The sequence below is a fragment of the Manis javanica genome, chromosome 1 (genome assembly GCF_040802235.1).
Source record: "Manis javanica isolate MJ-LG chromosome 1, MJ_LKY, whole genome shotgun sequence".
Taxonomy (NCBI): domain Eukaryota; kingdom Metazoa; phylum Chordata; class Mammalia; order Pholidota; family Manidae; genus Manis; species Manis javanica.
The window spans coordinates 18,369,709-18,395,644 of NC_133156.1; positions in this window are offsets into that span (position 1 = coordinate 18,369,709).

Genomic DNA, 25,936 nt, shown 5'->3' on the forward strand with positions numbered 1-25,936 from the left:
CTGATCTTCTTGTCTAGACTTGAATCAGTCTCTGATTCTGCTGGTCACAGGGCCTTCTCATAGTGGGTGGTAGTCAAAGGCTTGGCCAGCTTCACAGTGGGGGTTTTGTGTTTTCTGGTAACATTTCAAAGCAAAATTCCACAATAATAGTTGTGAATATGTCTGGAACAAAGAGTTAGGATAAAAAGAATGAAAGGGCAGAGTGTTAGTAGCTTGTGGCCGTAATAGTCTGTGTTTATTTCTCAAGCTAGACGAGCTGAGAGAATGTCTAATGACACACTTTGCTTTAGATTTTGTTTGTTTTAAAAATATTCTGACAGTTTTCTTTTTTTGTTCCTGCAGCCGCTGATAGTTACAAGAATCTCTTTCCTCTTTTCCCTTGGTCTACAGTTTGGAGAGATTTTAAAATTTCTCTCCCCTCCGCCCTCTCCTTTGTGGCGTCACGCTGGGAAGCAGGCTGCTTCATCACACTCCCCGAATTTTTAAGAAAGCTCACAAAATAGGAAGTGCTTTTCTATAAATCTAAGAGGATTTGCTTTTTCTTTTTTCTTTTTCAAACTAGGAAGTCACATTGTGGACCATAAACAGAAGTCATTCCCAAAGGGATTAGGCTAAACTTAGCACCAACTATTTATGAATTGTCTGCAAATGGAACCACATCTGAATCTGTTCTATGAACAGTCCTATGAACAGATATAAGCACAGCTACCAGAAAATGTGCCCATCGTGGGCTCTAATCAGAGTCTCCTTTATTCTGAGGGGCAAATGAGGGCTTTGTAAAAGCTGTTGGGTCATCACTGGGAAGCGCTCTTTGAAATGTCTGGTCAGAGTGGATGTCCTAACGTAGGAGACGACTCAAGTGTTGGCCTCCATTATCAGGGAATTCTGGCTGAGCCTCTGATTTGTATGTGGTGAGAATGCCCCTTAGAAATACTTGTGAATCATTGACATTTACAACACAAGTCATTTTCTACAGATGGTAGGTCCCTGAAGTATGTTCTTAAATACCAGAAGAAAACCACCCTCACTGCGGCACCAGTTCAGGCACACCAAACTCACCTGAAATGGGAAGGTTCATGCCGCAAGCATTTTGCAAACTATTTCTCTGGATAGTAATCATGATAGCTAACATTGGCCTTGCCCTTTATGGTTTACAAAGCGCTCCAACCCAAGATGTCATCTCAGAAACTCTCTGAGTAGATCTGAACAATACCCCCTTGGGGAAGTGAGAGACTGGGCAGCATGGGTCAGGAGGCCACCATTCCCAGTGACCACGTTCCTAACCTTTGCTCTAGTGAGGCCCGAGGGGTGAGAATCTCCTGGAAAGGATTATAAACTGGTTGTCATAAGACTTCCGAGTGTCTCCCTTGCAGTGTCTGTTTTACATACTCCTGGAGTTATATATGGTATTTGGACCAGTTTCAAAAACTGAGTGCTCATTAAATGTGAAAATATTTTTAAAAATCACAGAATAGCCAGGAATCTACATTTCATTTCGGCTTCACATTCGGATCAGTGCTAAGACTGGTCAGACTTTCAAGCAAACGATCAGACGAATGCATATCTCTATATTTTGAAAACAGGGCTAATTCATTCACATTTTCAATGAATATTTAAGTACCTATCCTGTCAATGTCTCCCATTTTTAGAGCATATAAAGATGAGTAAAGACCCTGCCCTCTGTAAGCTTACGATCTATTAGGGAAGATAAGATGCATACAACTCATAGTATGAAATGTTCAGAGTCTAGAAAGATGAGGAATTAGAATCTATTCCTGAATGTGGAAAATTAGAGTAAAACTCACAAAATAGTGCTTGAACTGGACCTTGATGAACGAGTAGGCTTTCTAAGGATGGACAAGAAAAGGTATTCCCAGGGAAGTTAATAGCATGCAAGATGGAAAAACGGGGGGCTTGTCTGGGACATGCTGAGTTCTCCATTGCGGTGGAAGCACAAATAATGATAAAGAAGCCCCTGAATGGACAGCATTCTTGTGTGACTCGGTCCAATGTTTTTCTGTGCACAGCTTAAGAAAAACAATAACCTCAGGTAAAATAAAAAACTTAAACCTATACCTAATATTAACATGGAATCCTAATCACATTTATAGGCACATATTTAGCTCTAATAGTCAACAGTTATGTCTGCTCACAACTGACTCATACACCTATTTTTGTAGTTATTATTTTTTTTCCTGTAAAGAAAGAGTTTTCTTATTACACAAATAATGCACTTTCTTATATCATTAAGCAAAGAATAAAATGTGCAACAAATACCCACCACCCCAAATAATTTCTGTTCACATTTTATATATATTCTTAGAAACATTTTTCCTGTCTTTTAACTTTCTCTACAAATATTTCTTTTGCTACATGTTATTCCATTATAAAGAAGTAACATGATTTATGTAACCAATTTCTTATTGTGAGACCTCTGGGGAGTCTATGGATTTTCTCTTAAAAAATAGAAAATGTTTCAATGAACAGTTTTATAATTAAGCCTTTGCAACACACACGAGTATTACCTTAGGATAAATACCAAGAAGTGGAATCCCTTTTGCATGGAGTATGTGTGTGTGGGGGGTGGCGGTGAGTGTAAAGTCAAATCCAGAGAAAGTTGTAACTTTCTTGACTCTCACCTGCACTAAAGCTATATTACTTCTCAAGGAAAATGATAGTCTCTTAGGAAAGATGAAACAGTTGGAAACACAGTAAAACTGTTGACATTTGCGCAGAGACCTTAAATCACTAAGACCTGTGTGTAGGAAATCCTCCAGCTAATATGTCTGTCGCCCAGAGAGCCCCTCCTTCATCTAGGAGTAAGGTATCCATTGCTACTCTTCGCATCACCGACTTCTCTTCATTACCATCTCACCCTTGAAAACACTTCTATCTACTCCTGATATAAGTCATCTGAAAAGCTGAGGTTTGCTGCTGTCTGTCATTATGCTGAGACTGCTCACAGAGGCGTCCGTACCACGGCCATCATGAGCCCTAGCCAGGTGGTGAAGAAGGGCGATTTCATTACAAGTGCATACTTGCATTTCATACCCCTTACTGCCCGTTCCTGCTCCCCCAGGCAGCACGTCCCCCAGGCAGCACGCACTCCCTGCTGGGATACTGACAGTGCTTTCTTTGTTGGAGGAGTGCTGCAACGAGAGTCAGAGAAGCTGCTCCAGCCAGGAACCTGTTGATTCCCGGGCTCCGGAGGCAGACGCAGTTTAAAAAGCCTCTGTGTGTATTTACACCTGCACCATTGGCACGCATGGCCACCCACAAAATGGCAATATTAATGCAGGTTACCGTCTCATCCAGCTCAGGAGTTTTATGTTTTCATGGCCTCCAGATGTTTAAAGAGGTTCTCTTCTGGTTGTATTAGGGCCAAGGGTACAGTGGGAAACGCCGAGACCTGAAAAGCAGCCCTTTCCGAGACATCTTCGAGGCCCACTTGCTGCACTGTAGCTCTTTGCAAAGCATCTATTACCCTGGAGTCACAACTAGTGAGCAAGGGTCACAAATTAAGTTAAATTAAAACACGTATAGGAAATGTCTGACCTGTCAGAAATATAGCCAAATAGAGATCCCTGAACCAGAGTGATAAGAAAATCAATTCCGGGGCTGGTGGTTGACTTCACCCAACTTCAAGGTATTTCCCTGATATCCATGTGCCTGGCACAGTATTTACAGAGAATCCCTATGCACAGTTGTCTGCAAATGGGTACTGTGCTGAGGGTTGTGAACATTCCTTGAAACCCAGTTGACCTCACAATTCTTCGAGTGGGTGCTTCTCTGTGGCAGGTGTTGGCTAGTGAGAAAGATTGAGCCGCTAGGGGTGGTTATGGCTGGTCACCTACACTGGGTAAAATATATAAAACAATGGTTGCATAATACTTATGAGCAAGAGTATCGTGCAAAGTATGTCACAACTAAGAATTGTAAAGGCACAAACCAATCCAAATGGACACTGGCCCCATCAGAGTGAGCACCGGCTGTAAAGGATTGGCACCTGGCTGGCAGGCACTGCCCGTTCACCAGTCCTGCTTGTCTGGAAGCATGCAGATACGAAGAGCCTCACTGTATGAGTGCCTACAAGTGCCGGGCACTGAGGATATGAAACAGGTGTAGAAGCCTGTTCTGCCAGGTGAGCAGCAGTGCTGGTAATGGCAGTAGCCATAGTAGCAGTGATAACTATCATTCTTTGAGGGCTTACTGGGCACTGAACACTACTCCTAATTTCACTTCATCTTTCCACCAACCCTATAAAGCAGGCATTGTCATCCAGGTTACGTGGCTGAGGGAACTGATGTGCATTGTCATCCAGGTTACGTGGCTGAGGGAACTGATGTGCTGAGATATTAAGTAACTTTTCCAGATCTGCTCAGGTGGCCGTTATCAGAGTCGGAACCCAAAGCGGCATCTCCCTAGGGCCCCATTCCCTCGCTGTGCACATTCCATCTCTTTGGAAAACAGCCCTGATCTTGGCTCTGCTGTCTGCAGACTGCTTGGTCTTATGAGTCTCAATATCCTTATCATGAACTGAGGACACTAATAGCCACCCTAAGTGTTGCACAGAATTTTTTGAAAGAGGAAATGCGATCATGTTCTGCACCTACTAAGTTAATCAATATATTTTCAATGCACGCTTAAGGTTTTAAGCACATATGATTTAGTATTAAAACATAGTCCCTTCCCTTTAGGGATTTTTAATGTGTTTGGTGAGATAGGATTTATATTTTGTCTGAATAACATTCCAAGATAACATACGCTAAGTTCCAAATAAGTTGGTGTCATTGTCAAGTGTGAGCGAAGTTCCTTGAAGCAGGTGATCTGAGCATCAGAGAAAGCAGGTTTCAGGTGGGGCTTGCCTTGAGCCTGGAGGGGGGCAGGTAGACCAAGGTGTGACCATCTGGGAAAAAAGGGGAGGCATTTCAGAAGAGGGAAAGGACATGATCGAAGACACAGGAGTGGTAGGAATGGTACATGTGTCTGCAGATTTGTGAATAAATCTCTCTGACTATGTTAGAACAGTTATTTTTAACAGCACAAAATGCTGGCAGGGACAAACACCAGAGAGTCAGGAGAAATAAGCCCATGTTTGTTTGGTGTTTCCGTGATTTTAAAATGAAAAAACAAAAAGGTATCAAGTAATGTCTCTTAATGTGAATATTCGTAACACTACTAAATTGTATTTTAAAAGTACTTAAGGTGGAAAAACAAAACAAAACAAAAATCCAATAATCTCTGGAGAAATGTCTGGTCTGGATAAGTGCCCCAAGTCCTGTAATGATCTCAACTGCAACCCTTATCATCCTGCATTTTAATAAGTTGATTTCTTTCCCGTCTCCTGCATTAGCCTGTAATTTCTTTCTTACTGATCTTTATATCTCCTGGATTTAGGGCCTGACATATTGTATATGTTCAATATATTTTGAGTGAACTAAGGGTTTCAAGTGACCAAAGACTTGAAGCAAATTGCATTTAGCTCAAAAACATTTAAAACTTTTAACCCTATGGAGAATGAAATTTGGGGTTAGTCAGTACCTAGTGCATATGCGCAGTCCTCCATGCTGGGCATGGAATGGTTGAACAGCAAAGCCCAAGGCCTATGCCACCCCTGGGACTTTTGATCAGACATCCTCAGAAGTACATTAACACAGTCAATAGCTTCTGTGCAGGTAAGATTTTTTCCAAGTGAATTCAATCTGAAAATTGTTCTCTTTTAGCACAAAGCCAGGGAGACCTATATAATTTTCACCATTACTTTGAAAGACAGAGTACACAGACTAAGATGAGCAGAGACAAAGGAACAGATAGAAACATGTCCCCAGATAAAGGCAACAGGCACACTGAAGGTTTCAGCCTTAAATTAATCTATTAGGTAGCCAATTAGAAACCAGAGGAAGTACAAGCTACGGATGTAGAAATGCAATTGATGAAGACACTGTTCTCACAGAAAAGAGATGGAGAATTCCTTACATTGCATGGAAGGAAAAGAATATTTCAAAGTAGAACAGCTCACACCATAGCAGAAGACAAGAGATTCAGAACCCCCAAGAGAATCCACAGTGACTGGAATTGCCACTAGCCACATTTGGCCAAGTATTTCACCAGTTTCTTACGGAGGAGGATTGGGGTTAATATTAGAACCGTACATAAGAACATGTATAAATATCTACAAACGTTTGATTCCATTTGTGTAGTAAATCTGTACAGTTCATTCATAGCATAAGTTCAGCAAATTCTCATGAAATCCTTCTGTGATCTTTATTAGATCCTGAGTTAAAATAATGCACAAAGGGATGGTTATATTGTTTTTAGGGATTATGTCTGACTCTTTGTGCCTTTTTCTCTGTCCCATCCTTAACTTTGCTTTGAAATATACTTGAAAACACAAAGAAAGCCCCAAAGTTACACATTAGTCACTAAGGAATCTGATCAATGATTTGAAAATACTTTGGAGATAAGACTCCAAGGTGAAGTGTATTTGGGCTGGACTGAAAGTGGCGTGGGAGTGGTTCATTGTGAGGCCTGAGGTATTTTCTGAGGCTTTTCCCTGCAATAGGGGATGCTTGCAGCAGGAATGGAGGCAGGACTTAGCTTCTGCTCTCTTCTACTGTATGTCACATGCTTCTATTTCTACTTCCCAAGGAAGGCTGCAGTATTCAGGAACACAGTATGAGCCAGTATGCAAGGGCAGTGAGGAGTTGTGCATTGCATGCGGTTCCTGGAGGTGGAAACCATTGGTTCATTCAGTTTTTAATCCATTTGATAAACCCATTTGAATTCCATCATGTTTGGTGCTAAAGAGACACTGGTGGGCAGGAGAGACCTGGTTTCTGCCCTAATCACACTGCCAGCCCAACAGGGAGAAAGATCCACTTCAACATGAATAAAAGTATGTGTGGGAAGTGCTTTGCTAGGGAAAAAAATAGGGCACGATGGAACACAGAGCAGGAAAATAATGTATTTGGGGATCTGGGATTGGGAAGTAGGGATCAGAGAACCTACTTGAGGGAAGTGAGTTTGATACCGATACTGATACTGAAGGCAATAAAAAGGGCATTAGAAATTTTGCAAGAAAATGAGAATCCTGAAACTGAGGATATGATTTGTATGAACAGAATCAATTTCAATTCCTTCTCAGGAAGCTACACCCTCATAATTCCCATTAGACAAAAACTTAGCCAAGACCTCTGCGTATTAACATGCCCCCAATTTACAATCTGATAGATGGATTGTAGAAGTACCCAAAAGGAAGTTAATGGGAATCAAAGGAAATCCATAAACCTACCTCATCGATTTAGCAAATATTTAGTGAGGTCGTCCTCTGTGCCAAGTATTCCTCTAGTCCTGAGCATGCAGCAGAGAGCAAAGCAAAGTCCGCATTTTCTGGTACTGACATTCTAGTAGGGGGAGATAGGGGGGACAAAATGGATGCCAGGAGTGATAATGTTTATGAAAATAAATGAAACAATAGAGCAGAATGAAAAGGAAGAGCATGACAGAGGCTGGGGTGATACATTGACATTCGATAAGTTTGTAGGCCTGTCTGAATTAAGTGATAAATTAGTCATGAGCATGCCTGAAGGAAAAGCATTCCAAGCTGTGGAAATGATATGTGCAAAGGCCCTGAGGCAGAGCTGTGCTTGGCCTGTTTCTAAACAGCAAAGAGGAGATTGTTACTGGGGCAGGGAAGGTGAGACAAAGAGTGGTGGAAGCTAAGTTCAGAGTATCCAGGGAGGAAGCCAAGAGCGAGACCATATAAGTTAATATACCAGAAATGGAACAGCAGCAAGAAAATGAGTAGGTCTCACTTAGATTTAGAGAAAAGACTCGGGCTGCTGTGCGGCCAACAGAAAGATGGGCAGCAGAGGTGGAAGGAGGAGATGCTTTAGGAGGCTGTTGACATCAGCCACAGTCCTGTTATGATGGCCTGTTAGTAGAGAGGTGATGAAAGCTGGTTAGATTCTTGACAATGTAGAGCCTTAAGATCTGCAGATAGGTGGGAAATGAGTTGAGTGAGAGAGAAGCATTAAGGATGACACCAAAGTTTTAGGAGTAGCCATTTACTAAGATGGGGGAGTTACGGTGTCAGGCAATTGCGACCCTTTCTAAGGCTTTCGATACAGTTTGCCAGAGCATTGTTGAGACAGGTTGCTTCTAAGACCATCTTATTTGAAATCATCTTCTGCGAGGAAAAGTTCGGGCCATGTGGAGTAACTGTGATGTTTGGATGTTTTACATGCACCAGGGTTATGCTTCTCCTGTGTAAGCAGGTGGGGATACACACACTGCTGAATTATCTAGCATAAACAGTAGACACTCTTTACATTAACTGAAATATTGAGAAATGAAGGAAGGAACAGGTAAATATACAGGATCTTCTGCATTGAGATTTGATCCGCTCCCCCATCCAGGCGGTTCTAGTCATCCCCTGCAGTCTGCTCTCCATTTGACCGACTCTTGTCCCCTCTCTTCCAAGCCACTGTTCTGGGATTTCAGGCCAAGAATCCCTCTTTCGAAAAGACCACATCAGATACCAGATTCCATTATCTTGACAAGGCGGTAAGTAGAAAGGAAAGAACAGCGCAACAAGGACATGAGTCACAGGGTAAAAAGGGATGAAGAGCTGACATATCTTCAGTCTCAGCTTGACTTGGTCCCGTCTAAGAGCACAGAGAAGACAGAATCTTCAGAACCAGAATGGATCCGGCTGACAGTGCACAGCACAAGCTGAACAGTAAGGCTCCGCAGGCAGCGCTGAAAAATGAATCCGCTTGGGTCCCCAAGAGTATGATTCAGCCCTCCTGCTTTTAACCTCAGACCCAAAGATTAGAGCCCCAGAGGGCATCACCGGACCCTATGCCATTTCCAATTTATCAAGACCCACACTGCAGTTCAGCATAGACTTCAACCATCCCTTTTGTTTCAAAATAGACCATTAAGCTGCCGGATGGATCTATTCATTCCCGGAAAACTTCAGCTACAAATGGGATTGGAGTTCTCCATAGTCACAGTGAAACTCAGCACAGATATTAAAAACAAAATGCTTCTAAAATCAAAATTCAATACTTAACATCACATCAGAATACTGAGTCTAAACTAGTTGTTTCTTCCTTGTTCTCATTGTCTTTGGTAATTATTTGCTTATTCACCCACTTGTGCCTGTCATCTCCACTAGAAAGTAACACAGAGGAAGCCAGAGACCGAATATGTCCTTGTCACCATCTTCCCCAATACCTAATATGTAACAGGCACTCAACAAACAGTTGTAAACTATGAAATGAATGTATTGTTCACCCATGAACAAAAGTTTGGGGCCAACAGAGATTTGAGGACAACCTTGCAGCTATATGGGAGACCACAGTGATAATATTTGACTATAGCATTACCCATGTCAGATTCATATAATATTTAGTTCCAAAGTAGGATTTGCACTGTCATAGAGAATAAAATGTATGCAATGACTCTTGTAACACCTTTATTTGCAAGAGGGAGGCTAGCATATAAAGATAAACATTTCAAGACGTTATTTTATAAATATTTAACTGAACAATGCTCTGGTTTTTTTGGGGGGAAATACATGCAATTTGTATGTTATTTTACAAGTCATCTTCTAGCCCATGCCTCTCAGAAGTAAAGATGCTTATCTGAGTTCCTTCATTTTTTCAACGTAAAATGCAAGTGACATGTTCATTAGAGTTTTGAAGTCTTTGTGGCAAAATGCTGTATTCATGAATTTTTATTTCACTGTCTTATTATATATTTCACTTACTTCATTTTCAATCATATATAGAGAATTGATAGCAAATAGCACCTCATTGTTTAAATCAAAGGTTACCTGATAGGCATGTTGATTATAATAATGTCTGGTGGTCTCTCATGATCAGTATTCAACATTTGTTGGGTATTCTGAGGGCAGTGTTAATATTCCAGAATAAACTACACTGTCAGGAAGTGTGCACTCTTCTTCTGAAATCTGTTAACCTTTTCTTCAAATATCACTGACCCACTTTTAATGAATAAAAAACAAAAATGGGAGAATCAAATTTATATTCAGCATAGTGCCTATCCGTGGGCACTACCAAGCAGTACTTTTAATAGAAATAGCTATTAATTACAACATTCACAGTTGACTTTCTTTAGAGACTTGTGTGAAATGTGACAAATGGATGCATAAAGCCAGCCTGGCAAGGGGAAGCAGCTAAAATGCCGCTGGGAGGCCACTGAGGCCGCGGGGTCTGCGCACGTCGGCCATCCCTCGAAGGGCGCAGATGTACTTTGCTGCTAAACCGCATGCCGGCGGAGGCCATTTGTTAGGGACGCAGGACGCTTCTTGCTTGACTGGCCGCAACAACCAATCAGAAACCAAATAATGTACAAAATTTTCTGCCAGTCCAATCATGAAACGTTCAAAACAATTTACAAAGGAATAGACTTCCTGCTGTTTGCCTTTAAAAACCCTAAACTTTATTAGCAATCTGAAGCACAATTTGGGTTGTTTGCTAAATCTGTGTCTCAGCAACTGCAGCCCTTAGGACCCCAAATAAAATTTTATTTTTCTTACAGCTCTTTTCAAATTCCCTACTGGACATTTGTTCCTCACGGTCCCCCTTAGGGAGGTCACACTTAGTGGCCATCCTAGCTAGAGGCCCTTTGTTCATACCACACTTAGCTGCCCTGCTGTCCAAGACCTTGCGTTTTTACACAGTGGGATCTCAATCCCAGTCAACCAGCAACTATAAAGGACCTGCACCCCATGACTGCCTCTGAGATGGGCTTTGCCCCCCCCACTGTCTCTGTCTCAGCACCACTTTGGACCTGAGCTGCGTTACCTGGAGTTCCTTATGGTGGAGGTTTGTCCCGAGGGATCTACATTTTCCCTGCCAGCTAATCTCAATGCCTGTGAACGATTGACATGACCAGGGCCATTTAAAAGATGGAGTCAGATTGGCCACTGGGGAGAAAACTTCTCACCTACTTTTAGTTGAATGGGGCCAAAATCTTTGGACTGAGCAAAACGGCAATTATTTTAAACAATTGTTTGAGAAGTCAGCAGAATATACATCCTGATCAGAAGTCTGACGCTATGGGTCTTCTGAAGATAAAATCAACAGCTAAACAATGCACAACCCAGAGTAGAAATCTGAGTTAGAAATCATTGTTAAAAATCACTGAAAGCTTGTTAACACCCATAGGAAAACATTTTTTCTTTTCTTCAACGCACATAATTGCTCCCTTCCTTTTCTTCATAAAAGCCTTTGCTTTTACCTGGCAAGTCAGGAACACTCTGGATCTCGACCTGCATCTGTGCTTCCCAAAATGCAATTCACTGGTTCCAAATAAACGTCTGTTTGCCTCTCATTGTGGTTCTTTATTTTTAGGTTGACACCGCATTCCACTTGTTTTAGCTCATGCACTTAATGAAGAATAATGCTCTGTAATTTTATGGTTGCCTTAAAATTTTTTAACCAAATATCATCTTGTGAGAATTTTTTCTGCACCATTAAGTGTATTCTAAAACCTAGTTTTAAGTGACAGAATATTTTGTTCCTAGGATGTGCTGTAATTAAACCATTCTCTTATTGTTGGCTATTTAGACAGTTTCCAAAGTGTCGCTGTCAAGGTAGCCTCATCTTTTCAACATAAAACTGTTGCCGTATGTATATATACAACAAAAATTCTCTACCAAGCCTAAAATTTCACTTCCACTTTCATCTGAGTAAAATAATCATTGTGATGATAACAGAACTTTTGGTGAAATAAACTGATTTTTAGCACATCATCTATTTTTCAAAGCTTTAATATTTTTTTAAGACAGTTTTTCTAAAAAAGGATAATTGCTAGTTACAAAGGTGTGACCTTTGCTGGGCTACTTGAAAGATTCTAGGCTAAATACTTCTCTCACCATGCCCTTGCCAATATTGGCTGTTACCTTGTTGAAATCTTTGTCAATTTAGTAAATGAAAAATCCTATTTCATTTTATACAGATTGAACAACAATTTACATTTCAAGAATAATAAGTTATATGCATTTAAAGAGGTATGGGGTCTTTTTTAACCTATATATTATAACCAGGAGGTCACTTCTGAGAAGCTGACCTTTTTGTGATCTTCATGTCCCATTAAGTACTTGGATACTTAAAGCTTCAGGTCACTTTCAGTCTTAATTGTATTTTATTATTCTCCATTGTTGCAGTGTTTCAGTCAATTTAGCTAGAAGGGTCTCTCTTCACCTTTTCTTCACTGGTTCATTTCCAGTTTTAACAGTGACAGATTTCCTGAGAGGTTATATTAATTTTATTATCATCACAACGATTATTTTTATTCAAATGAAAGTAGGAATACAGTTTTAGGCCCAGAGGAGAATGAGTTTTGCTGGTCACTGAGGAGGTATATATTCTCTTTACTACTTTACGTGGGAAGTGCTTGGGCAGAAACTAAAAGGTCAGAGATTCTCAGATTTAGCAACAACTGTTTGCACTCCACATCATGTAAGAAAATAAATAGAAGGTAATAAAACATCAAATTTCTTTAACATTTGCTGAGAGGGTTTCTGCTGCATTACTTTAAATTAAACTGAAGATCAGTCATCCAGTACCTATTTCTTCATCACCACACTTGGTCAACAAAGGGGATGCATCTGCAGTGCTTTTTGCTCTGTTTTTACCTTCGGAGGGGGTCTGACTTCTAAGAAGGATGATTAGCATCTTCCCGTTCTCTCTCCCTCTATTAGAAATGACTGCTGGTCAAATTCAGAAAAATTGTTTCATGTTAAAATTCTGGAATTATTTATGTTCTCAAAATACGAGCTCTTCTCCAGTACCCAGGAGTGAACACACCCTTCAGTAAATACTTGGTTATAGCCAACTTGACCTCCAGCCTCCATCAGACATATGAATAATGAGTCAAAAGAATGAATAATGAGTCTGTGATTGCTAAAGATTTTTGCAGTAGAAGCTTTTATCCTTCCTTCTGTTGAGGGTCCTCTGTGACTCCATTGTGATAGTAGCCACTGTCTGTCGAATGTTGAGTATGTGCCAAGCATTGCATGTATCATATTTAATCCTTGCAACAGCTTTCATTTTACAATGAGTACACTAAAGCTCAAAGAAACTAAGTAAGTTCAGCGGCCAGGTAGTGGTGGAGCAGAGATTTTAACCCTGTCTGACTCCACAGGCCACGTTCTTTACCATTATGTTTTTTGATGCATTCAGCTGTTTGTTAAACTGGGTGTCTGACAGTCTCCCCCACCCCACAGGCTTGTCTGCCTGTGACCATGCCAATATGTCTCAAAAGGTAGACTATATTTTCTCTCCCCGATTCTAGGCTGGTCCTGTGACTGTTTGATAAATAAATTGTGGCAAAAGTGATTGTGTGTAACTTTCAAGGATGATCTGTAAGATATCTCCAGCTTCTGCTTTGCCTTCTTGGAACTCCTGGACCCAGATGCCATAATGTAAGAAAGCCTACATGGAGGAGAAATGAAGATCCCCCCAACCCTGGGAACCCACTTCAGCTGAGCTCCCAGAGGGAGACCAACGCCCAGGGCCAGGTACATAATTTGAGGGGGTCAGGGAAAAATGAAAACATGGACCGCAGCCAGGGTCAAAGTCAGTCTCTCTTCCCTCAAGCGCAGCACTCGGCAGGAGAGGATAAAGTTTTCCTTGACTTTCATAGAGTCCCCTACTGTGTCTGAAAATTAAACTGACAAAGACAGATCAACAGGAGAAAAGCATACACATTTTATTAGATTTTTACGTGTACCTGGGAGCCTTCACAAGAAAATGAAGAACCAAAGAAGTGACCAGAACAGGAAGCTTTTATATCTTTTAGACGAACAAACAGTACATGTGGGAAGAATTGACAAGACAAAGGGGTTTGGACTAGGAGGAGTAAATGGTGGAGAAGTAACTGGGAAGACAAAATTTGTTTAACAAGATTTGTTTGTACAGATTTCTTGGTCTCAGATCCTCTGTCTTTGGTGATAAGAGTGTCTTTTGTCTTCCTGGTCTAGGGTGTGAACTCTTCACGTGGGTGTTTTATGACCTGTTTCAGGGAAGAAGGGTGTTAGGGGAGAAGTCAGAATGACCTTTCTTCTGTCTTCTGTTGACTTAAAAAATTCCTTTAGCGTAAGATATTTAAACTGCCATATTTGGGGGTAGCCTACTCCAAACCCCATCAGCCCCAATGCAAAGTGGACAGGGAACCCCAAGGGGTTGCAGGCTCCATCCTGGGACGTGCTCAGGACCTGGACTGCCCGGGGCCAGGAGCTGTGTAACAAGTGTTCCATGGGCCTCTCCCCGCTGATAAAGAAGCTGTGGGTGGCACCCCAGGACGCCGGACAGCCCTCGCCTTCGTCTTTCCCAAGTCTGCTTCCCGGCGCCTGCCAGAAGCAGAGGGCAGTAGGGGAGCCTGGCCTGCCAATCACCAATGTGACAGGACAGAGGGCAGCAGTGATCGTGGGGCAGGAGTGGGGACAAGGGGACAGAGTTGGGCCCGAGCAGCCAGGAAGCAGGAGCAACGGGAGGTGACAGGTGGGACTGCACATGACCTGAGGCTCTGGGCCCGCAGCCTGTGCGCACGCCATTGTCCCTTCCTTCTTTACTCACTAAATACATATGGAAAGGAAACGCCTCCATGAATTTCAAGATGATAACCATAGAGCACTAACTCCAAGAGTGGTGCCCATCTGAGCACAGGGCCCAGGTACACGGGCCAGGCATGTGTCCACGAAGCTGGTCCTGCCAGCACCAACCACCAGCCTGCGAGGGGGGGCATTTTGATCCCGTGAGTGGTCCCAGAATTCCAGGAGGAAAACCACCCAACCGGCCCACAGAACCATTTGCAATAATAAATAGCTGGTGCTTTAAGCCACCAAGTCCTGAAGTTGTTTATTACATAGCCCTTGATAACTGAGTATAAGATATGATTTCAATGCTCAAAAATCTTCTAGTGTAATTGGCAAAAAAAAAAGATACGTAAAGGAACTATTAACCAATAACAGACAATATGCATCATGCAAGAAGGAGAAAACCGGAAAAGTACAAAGACAGTCAAAAACAGGAAGTGCCTGGGGTAGGGTGGTTAAGATATTCAGTGAAAGCTTCCCATGGGAGAACCATAAGCCAGACATTGAAGAATGCACAGCATTTAGCCAGGAAACCATGGGTGACCCCGCTTGACCGTCTGCTACACTCACTGGGATGCAGCATGCACACACATTAAAGCACATAAAACTCCATTCCTGGATTCCAAGGCTGAGCCATTCGGTTTTTTTGCCCTATACCTACCTCCTCTCTCCTCTTCATCTTTTGACTCAGCCTTCCTTTAATGCCTTGGACTTTCAGTCTGATGAACAAATTGATTTCTGTTGGCCTCTGATCTTGTTTTAGCTTGCCTGTCACTGGGTTTACTTTTCTTGATGTCTCTGAGATGTCAGAACCTCTGGGGTCCTCTCCTGCTGGGCTGTCCTATTCGAGGACCCTATCTCCTATACATACATAGTCCCTCCTGTGAATGCGTGAATTTGAAGTCCATTAGCATATAAAATCAACTTGTAGGATTTACACCAAGTACTATTTCCCACACTTATTTGCTCTCTTTTCCCAGATCTTATTTAGGTTCCTCTGATAACCATTCAGGAAATGTTACTGTAGGCTAAATTTCTACAAATTGATTTGTAGCATCTATATTTTCCAGCAAGTTCCCAAGATGATTCTGATGTGCACTGAAGTTTGAGAAACACTGTTTCAGAAATAAGTAGAATTGAAGTTATAATAGTCTTCCTGTAACTTAAGATGAGTCTCACCCACTCATTCTTTGAGCTGCAAATATGACACTCATCAAAACTCCATAACCTGTCATAATTATAACTCAGTTTCTTCGCCAGTTGACAGTTACTGTAGTTTAAATCTGAGACACATAATCTTCACCTAATTATTTTATTATATTAGATCTTTCTCTACCTTTACATGGAAGTAGGCTTCAGAAAAGCTGAATTCCTTTAAGCTTTTCATTTGAGTAGAGTGACCCTTTCATAATATGTAATTTAACATTCAGTGTAGACAGCCTGGTGCAGGAGATTTTGGAATTAGACTGACCTGGGTTTTAAATCTTGGTTGCATTACCGACTAGCTGTGTGACACTAGGCAAATAATTTAAGATGTCTGAGCCTCGTATTTCCTGGCTAAAAATCAGAGAAAGAAAATCAACTTTACAGGTTAGTTTTTTATATTAAAAAAGACCAATCTGTAGCTCATAAAAACACTAGTATGTCAATCAGTGTTAGCTGGCTCTCTCTTCTTTCCTACATGCCTCAGTCCCATGACGGGCAAAAGTGATGAACAATATTGTTTTATCTATTTGCCTGGGAGTTGTAGAAATAGAACAAAATTGTATAGGTTGAGCAATGCTTTGAAAAAGTTAAAGGCATTTTATAAATAGAGATAATAGGATTTTCTGCTGACGAGATCTGAAGCTTCTTAAGGGAGAATTATTTCCATTTTAAAGTATTTAACATTTTGATTTAAATTTTAAACCAAAATAAAAACATATAAGTGGTGTATGCATCTGTGTTTTCATTATTATTTCATTAAATATTTATCAGCGATGGCACTAAATTAAGAGTTCTGAACTCTAGACAATGCCCACACTGTTATTCTGGTTTTGTGTATGTTTTCCACTTTTCTTTGGCATGAATTTCAAACAAACTAGACCTACCCTTCCTCCCCCATGCTACCCCCAACACGCAGAAAAGTCATTTTTCATGGCCTTACTGCCTGTTGTAATGGAGGTTAAAGTTTAAAGTATATGTCTGCTCATTTCTGGGTTTGTGCAAGGTTAGGACATTGAAGGGAAATGGAAAAGAAACTTTTGACTATACCAGATTGCTAAGTAAAAAGGACCCCATGTATTTTTATTTGAATTTAAATCATACCAGCAAGGGCCTACCATTCATAAAGTCCTTTTCTAATTCTCAAAGATTCTGGTAAGTGAGTACAGAATCCCATGAATGTGAAATATTGCTATTCTTATAATTGAACACCAAGGACTAAAAATTTCATTACCCCAATATATCAACTAACATCTGAAAAATAGTGCAAGTTCTCCGAGTAAGATCCCATTGGCTGTGTGGACAATTTGGTCTATTTGTATGCTCCATTATTTTGAATTTGTTAAATCCTTGAATAAATATCTGTGCATTAGCAGTTCTTGGCTAAATTATAAAAAGTAATAACAGCTGCATTATCACCTCCCAGGGAGGAGAAGGTTTGTCACAATAAGTAATGTTCTTCCTGCTGAGGTGCTATCAAGCACACTTTACACATCCCTTGCACCAGGCTCTGATGTGATTTTCCACACACAGAAGACGTGTGTATGTGTGTATGTGTGTGTGTGTGCAATCTTCACTTTCTGCTGAGACGAGGGATGTGGTCAGTGACTCCATTTATTGAGTTTGGGGTGTGCGTGCCCTGCTAATCTATTAACAGACCTGACACGTCTTACTTCGAAAACAGAGGTCTAGTATTTGTCCATACTCAGTCAAATAGAGATTATTATTATTTCTGTTTTACAGGTGGGAGGTCAGAGGCAAGCCAGCAGAGGAGGTGCAGAGTTGCAACTATTTCTGAATTTCTTACCTCCAGCACAGGGCGATGACCTGGAGAACCTCTGCTCCTGGGCTGTCGCCACAAGGGGAGCTGGAGAAACTAGAAACTGCTCCTGTCAGCCTGGCGTGTCTGCCACTCCAAAACCTGTGGTCTTTAGTGGGCACCCTCTTGGTTTGGGAGAGCAGACTGGGTGATGCAGCAAGGAGCTAGCTCCAGTGCGTCCTGGAGTGGGGCGGCAGGTGCCACCCACATCTCACCCAGGGAACCGAGCCAGGGTTCTCTCACATGACCACCGGCAAGGCCTCTTGGGAGGAAGGATCTCAAGGAATTTAGGTCTGCGACTCAGGCCCTTAATCCTGGGATACCAGGATTAAGAATCTTACTTATATATATATATGTATGTATGTATATATTTATAGTAAGAACCCTAAAAATGAGATCTACACTGTTGAATTTTTAAGTGTGCAATACAATACAGTATTGTTGGCTATAGGCATAACATTATGAAGAACAGATCTCTAGTACTTATTCAACATGTATAATTGAAACTTTATACTCATTAAAAAGCAATTCCCCGTTTCCCCCTCTCCCTAACCCCTAAACAACCATCACTCGACTCTCTGTTTCTATGAGTTTGAATATTTTAATACTATTTTCTATAATTAATGCTATTTTCTAATATTTAGTAATAATTTCTGAGTTTAATATTTTAGATAGCTTGTATAAATGGAATCATGCAGTATTTGTCCTGTGACTAGCTGAATTCACTTAGCATAGTGCCTGCCACATCCATACATGTTGTCATTTCTTTCTTTTCTAAGGCTGAATAATAATCCTTTGTATGTATATATCACATTTTATTTATCTATTCACCTGTTGACAGATTTTTAGGTTGTTTCCATATCTTAGCTATTGTAAATAATGCTGCAGCAAATGTAGGAAAGTCAATATCCCTTTAAGATCAGGATTTCAAGTCTTTTGTGTATATACTTGGGCATGAGATTAGATCAAATGGCACTCCTACTTTTAATTTTTTGAGGAAATTCCATAGTGTTTCCCATAGCAGCTGTACCATTTTTACATTCCCAGCAACAGTGGACTAGAGTTCCAATCTCTCCATGTTCTCACCAGGTATGAGGTATACCTCATGGTGATTTTAACTTGTATTTTCCACATGTTTAGTGATATTCAGTATCTTTTCCTGTACCTGGTGGCCATTTGTATGTATTCTCTGGAGAAATATCTATTCAAGAACTTTCCCTAATTTACAATAAGTTGACTTGCTTTTTTCTTTTCTTGCTATTGAATTGTAGGAATTCCTTATATTTTAAAAATATTAACCACTTATCAGATAAATATAAATATTTTCTCCCATTTCATAGATGGCATTTTTCACCCTGTTGATTGTTTCCTTTGCTGTGCAGAAGCTTTCTGATTTGATGTAGTTCCATTTGTCTATTTTTGTGTTTGTTGTTTGTACTTTGGGTGTCATATCCAAGAAACCATTGTCCAGACCAATGTCCTGAAGTTTTCCCTTAAGTTTTCTTGTAGGAGTTTTGTTCATTTTGAGTTGATTTTTGTGTGTAGCATAAGATAAGAGTAAAGTGTGGGTGAATATAAGTTTCCCCAACATCTTTTGTTCAAGAGACTATTATTTTCCCATTGTGTATTCTTGACACCTCTGCCAAGGATTAGTTGACAAGATACGTATGGGTGTATCTAGGCTCTCTTTTCTTTTCCATTGGCCCATATGTCTGGTTTTATGCCAGTACCATAGTGATTTTAATTAGTGTATCTTTGTAATATATTTTGAAATTAGGAAGTGTGATGCCTCCACCTTTGTTCTTGCTCAAGATTTGCCTTGGCTATTTGGAGTCTTTGAATTTAGGATTGCTCTTCCTATTTCTGTAAAAAAACCATTCGGATTTTGGTAGGATTGCACTGAATCTGTAGATCACTTTGGGTAGTAGGGACATTTTAGCAATATTAATTCTTCCAAGCCATGAGCATGCTATATCCTTACATTTATTTATATCTTCTTTAGTTTCTTTGATCAATGTTATGTAGTTGTTAGTGCAGAAATCTTCATCCTTGATTAAATTTATTCCTAAGAATTTTATTCTTTTTGAAGCTTTTGTAATGGAATTGCTTTCTTTATTTCCTTTTTGGATAGTTTATTTTTGGTATATAGAAACCCAAAGATTTTTGTATGTTGGTTTGGTAACCTGCAACTTCATTGAGTTATTAGTTCTAACAGTTCATTGAGGCTCTAAGAGTTTCTACATATATGATTATGTTATCTGCAAACAGAGATTATTTTAATTCTTCCTTTCTAACTTGGTTGCTTTTATTTCTTTATCTTGACTAATTTCTTGGCCAGGACTTCTAGCTGTGTGTGGAATGGAAGTGGTAAGAGTGAGCATTCTGGCCTTGTTCCTGATCTCAAAGGAAAAGCTTTCAGTTTTTCACCATGGAGTGTAATATAAGCTGTGAGCTTTTCATATATGGCTTTTATTATGTTGAGGTACATTCTTTCTATACTTAGTTTTTTGAGAGTTTTTCCCATGGAAAGGTGTTGAATTGTCAAATGCTTTTTCTACATCTCTTGAATTGATCATGTGATTTTCATCCTTCATTCTCTTAATGTGGTGTATCCCATTAATTGATTTGTTTATGTTGCACCATTTTTGCATATAAGGGATAAATTCCCCTTAGTTATGTTGTAGGATCCTTTCGATATGCTGTTGAATTAGATCGGGTAGGATTTTTGTTGAGAATTTTTGCATTTACTGTACCAGGGATACTGTTCTGTGGTTTTATTTTCTTGTACTGTCTTTAGCCATGGTATCAGGAATAGTGCTGGCCTCATAAAATCCAGAAGTCTTCCAATTCTTCAATTTTTTGGAAGAGTTTTTGAAGGATTAGTGTTAGTACTTTTTAAAACATTTGATAAAATTCATCAGTGAAGTCCTCTGGTTCTGGACTTTTTCTTTGTTGGGAGGTTTTCGACTACAGATTCAATCTCTTACTCCTTATTGGTCTGTTCAGATTTTCTGTTTCTTCATAATTCAGTCTTAACAGGTTGTATGTTTCTCACAATTTATTCATTTCTCCTAGGTCATCCAATTTTTTGGGCATATAATCGTTCATAGTAACCTCTTAGGATCCCCTTGTGTTTCTGTGTTATCACGGAAATATGATGCTTTGTAACGTCTCTTCTTCCATTTCTGAGTTTATTTACTTGAGGCTTCATTTTCTTAGTCTAGCCACTTGTCAATTTGTTTATTTTTTCAAATAACTCTTCCTTTCATTGCTCTTTCTATTCTGTGTTCTAACGTTAATTATTTCTTTCCTTCTATGAACTTCAGGCTTAGTATTTTCCTTCCTTTTCTAGTTCCTGTTGGTGCAGGGAATTTGTTTGCTTGAGGTCTTTCTGTGTTAAAGTGGGAATGTGTGCTTTAAACTTCCCTGAGTATTGCTTTTGCATCCTGTGAGTTTGGGAATATTGTATTTTTAGCTTCATTTGTCTGGAGAATTTTCTAGTTTCCCTTGTGAATTTTATGACATTATTGTTTGTTCAAGACTGTGTTCATTTCCAAATGTTCATGAATTTTCCAGTTTTCCCTTGCTTATTGGTTTCTAGTTGCACTCTACTGTGGCTGGAAAATAATACTTGGTATGATTTCGGTCATCTTAAATTTAATGAGATTTGTGTGCACTAACATGTGAACTATACTAGAGAATGTTCCATGTGCACTTGAGGTGAATGTGTATTCTTCTGCTCATGGGTGGAATGTTCTGGAGATGTATGTTAGGTGCATTTGTGGGTCTATAGTGCTGTTAAATTCTCCTGCTTCCTTCTAATTTTCTGTCCGTATTTTAAAGCGAGGCATTAAACTCTCCTATTAATTTGGTATCTTTTCTCCTTAAGCTCTGTCAGTGTTTGCCTTACATATTTGGGTGCTTTGATAAATTTGTAGTTGTTACCATCCTGCATGGAACATTTTTCCCCATCCCTTCACTTTCAACCTATGTGCCCTTAATCATAAGTGAATCTTTGCAAGACAGCATGTAGTTGGATCTGTTTTCTTTTTAAATGACTTAAACACTCTCTGTCTTTTTATTGGGGAGTTCAATCCATTTATATTTAAGGTAATCATTAATAGGTGAGGACTTACTATTGCATTTGGTCAGTTTTCTGTCTTGTAACTCTTTTGTCTCTCTTTTCCTCCTCTGCTATCTTCCTTTGCGGCTTGTAATTATTGTCTGGTAAAAGTATGTTTTGATTCATTTTTCTTTTCAATTTGTGTACTTTCTTTAGGTATTTTCTTTATTGTTACTATGAGACTTACATAAAACTTCTCATAGTCATACCTGTCCATTTTAAGCTGATAACACATTGACTTAAATCACATACAAAAACTCTATACTTTTACCCCTCCAACATTTTGTTTTTGGTATCCTAATTCAATTCTTTTATATTGTGTATTAAAAATATATATAGTTATAGTTATTCTTAATATTTTTCCCTTGACTTTTATACTGAAATTAAAGTGATTGCTGTTTTCTGTATTTTTCTATGTATTCATCTTTACCAGTGAATTTTATCCTCTCATATGCCTTCATGTTGCTGTTTAGCTTCCTTTCATTTCAACTTGAAGAACTTTCTATAGTATTTCTTGTGAGGAAGGTCTAGGAATGATAAACTCTCTCAGCTTTTTTGTTTTTGACCTAGGAGGGTCTTTATCTCTCCTTCATTTTTGCGTGACATTTTGCTGGGCATAGTATTATTGATTGGCAGGGTTTTTTCCTTTTAATATATCCTGCTATTCCCTTCTGCCTATAGGGTTTCTGCTGAGAGATCAGCTGGTAATATTATGGGGACTCCTTGTATACCAGGAATCACTTTTCTCTTGCTGCTTCCAAAATCCTCTTTGTCTTTGACTTTTGACAATTTGGTTATAATGTGTCTCCATAGATCCTGTTCATGGCCTTTGTTTTTCGTGAGTCTTAATGTCTACTTACTTCCACAGATTTTGAAAGCATTTAGACACTATTTCTTTAAGTAAGCTTTCTGCCCCTTTTCTCTCTTTCTTAATGCGTATATTATTTTACTTGGTGGTATTCTGTAAGTCCCTTAGGCTTTCTTCATTCTTTTTTATTCTCTTTTCCTTTTGCTTCTCTGACTGAATAATTTCAAGTGACCTATCTTTGAGTTTTTTAACTCTTTCTTCTGCATCATCATGTCTGCTGTTGAAGCCTTCTAGTGAATTTTTCAGCTTAGATTTTGTGTTCTTCAAATCCAGATTTTCTGTTTGGATCTTTTCTTATAGTTTCTTCCTCTTTGATTGTGATTCTCATTTTGTTCACATATCATTTTCCTGGTTTCATTTAGTTGTCTTTGTCTTTTGTAACTCAGTCAGCTTCTCTGAGATAATTATTTTGAAATCTGGTCAGGAAATTTATAAAGTTCATTTCTTTAGAGTTGGTTACTGGACATTTGTTTCATTGTGTCGTATTTCCAAGAAACAGTCATTTCTCCTGATCTGTAAAGATTGGCTTTGACTGGGAAAGATCTTGCTTGTCTATATAACTCTAGGAGCTAGGACGGGGCCTGACTTGTACTCATAAATACTTCTTTAAAGAATGAAGGTTAATGTCAAGTAAGGGATCAGCTCCAGAGAGCCCATATTAGGAATACTCCCCACAAAAATAGTGGCACAATACCTGGGAATTGATGGTCTCTGTACATGAGGGTATGTATAGAGAAAGGCTGGTTTAACACTGAAGTTTCCATCACTGATTAGAAGAATGTCTATTTTACTCCCCACTGACCTACACTTACTTAAAATTACAGCTTTTAAAACTATTTATTGAGTGTTGAGGCATTCAAATGACCTCTGTGTGATCCCAGATACAATTTGTGATAGCCCCAGGTTTGACATAAACTTGACCCAGAATTTTACTTATTCAGCACATATCATTTAGTAGTCTGCCCATCTAAGCATCTTATTTTAGAGTCAACCATATGGAATTTTGATGCCAAAGCTTATCTTAATTCTGAGCTATCTGATAGCATGGTAATTACTACAGACCCATCAAGTGCCACCAAACACTTTGCATCTCCTTAGGGAGTAATTTTCCTACAGGCCAAATAGCAGTTGTCAAAGGACTAAGAATAATTTTGTTTACAAGCACAGATTTAGAAACCACTAAATAAGTATGAACATACACTAGAGATGTGCTTTCACTCTTAAGTATCTGACTTTAAATCATTAAGCTTTAAATGCTTGTAATGAAAAAAATTTAGTATTTCAGCTCTTCTTGTGAATAGGAGGGAGGAAATTGGACCTCTGTGGTTCTTCTTGGCCTGTTAATAGAGTGTATGTTAGGTTTGTGTTAACTTTTATTTGTTCTTACCAACTTGCTTACAAAAGATTCAAGACTAGAAAAGGAACACACCCTTCCTTGGATTAGTTTATTTCAGTTTCAACCAATTCAGTAAACATGAATTGACCATTTCTTTGTGCAAGATGCTATACATAAAGGCTTAAAAATATTCTTCTTGAATATCATTTGACCCAGTAATTCCACTCCTAGGAATTTACCCAAAGAAAACAAAATCCATGATTCAAAAAGATATATGCACCCCCATGTTTATCAGAACACTATTTGCAATCGCCAGATATGGAAGCAACCTAGGTGTTCATCAGTAGATGAATGGATAAAGAAGATGTGGTACATATACACAATGGAATATTATTCAGCCATAAGAAAAATACAGATCCTACCATTTGCAACAACATGGATGGAGCTAGGGGGTATTATGCTCAGTGAAATAAGCCAGGCAGAGAAAGACAGGTCCCAAATGATTTCACTTATTTGTGGAGTGTAACAATAAAGCAAAACTGAAGGAACAAAACAACAGCAGACTCATGGACTCCAAGAAGGGACTGGGGTTACCAAGGGGAAGGGGTTGGGGAGGGTGTGTGGGGAGGGAGGGAGAAGGGGATTCAAGGGCATTATGACCAGCACTCACAATATAGGTAGGTCCCAGGGAAGGCAGTACAACATGGAGAAGACAAGTAATGACTGCATAGCACCTTCCTACGCTGATGGACAGTGACTGCAATGGGGTGCGGAGGGGCGACTTGATAATATGGGGGAATGCTGAAACCACAATGTTGCTCATGTGAAACTTTCATAGGATTGTGTCTCAACGATACCTCAATTAAAAAATATATCCTTCTTGCTTTCAAAGTATTTTAATTCCTCTGCCTCTCCCAGTGCAGTGTGACGACACTGAAGTGCCCATGTGTACCCCTTTGGACTGCTGGTATTTACTCAACTGCCCAGTTGCTCTTTATCAAAAGAGATACTTCAGATTTAAAAACTTGAATACATTGCTTGAAAATCACAATTTATTCCATCACAAACACCAGTATTGTTGCTCTAACTCTATAGAGATAATATTTGGTCTAATAAACATTATGAGTTTGCCCATTAATAAACTACCCTACTGGAAAGAACATGAAAGACTGTTATGTTGCTTAAGCTGCGCTTTTATAATTTTCTGCCCTAGAATTGCCTTCAAACATAAAATAAATTAGTATTTAAATCATGCATGGATATATAAAGTTTTGATGTTTCAAATTTGAGAGAGACCTAATGTTCATCCAATTATTTAATAAAATTTTAAAGTAAGTCTAGGTACCTCCTAGTCATTTAGTTTCTCAATCGGCCATGATTTTTTTGGCTTCCAACGTTAATTAAAACACCCTCATGCTGAGAGGTTTTTGCTTCCCCTGGTGACTTTTCCTGGATTTGATGTGCTTTGACAGATGGGACTCTACTGCAGTAGTTATAGAAGTAAAGCTGAATTAGATATGTTCATATTCCTGAAGATTTTCAATAGCTAAACACTTTATGTGAGCTTCCATGGTAGCTGTCAACAAGACTGTTTCCTAAGACAAAGCACTGCCTCATCAGTAGGGCTGACATAGACCCCTTGCTGGTGCTCAGCTCATTTGTTTAGCATCAGGCTACATCTAATGAAATGAGACGACCATATTCTATACCTTGAAGACTAGGAATGATAAAATCTGTAGAATAAGCAATGTCCACACAGTATCACACAGGTATTCAGATAAATGAATGCAATATTGAAATATCAAAACTCCCATAGGAACTGCAATTTGTCAAAACAAAGAACCATAATTATGCATTCATTATCACAGTGTAGGTAATATTTGCACTAAGATTAAGACTGGACTTTGAATTAACCAAACCTGCTCAGCAAGGTAGTAAGTTTATCTGGTTTCCTG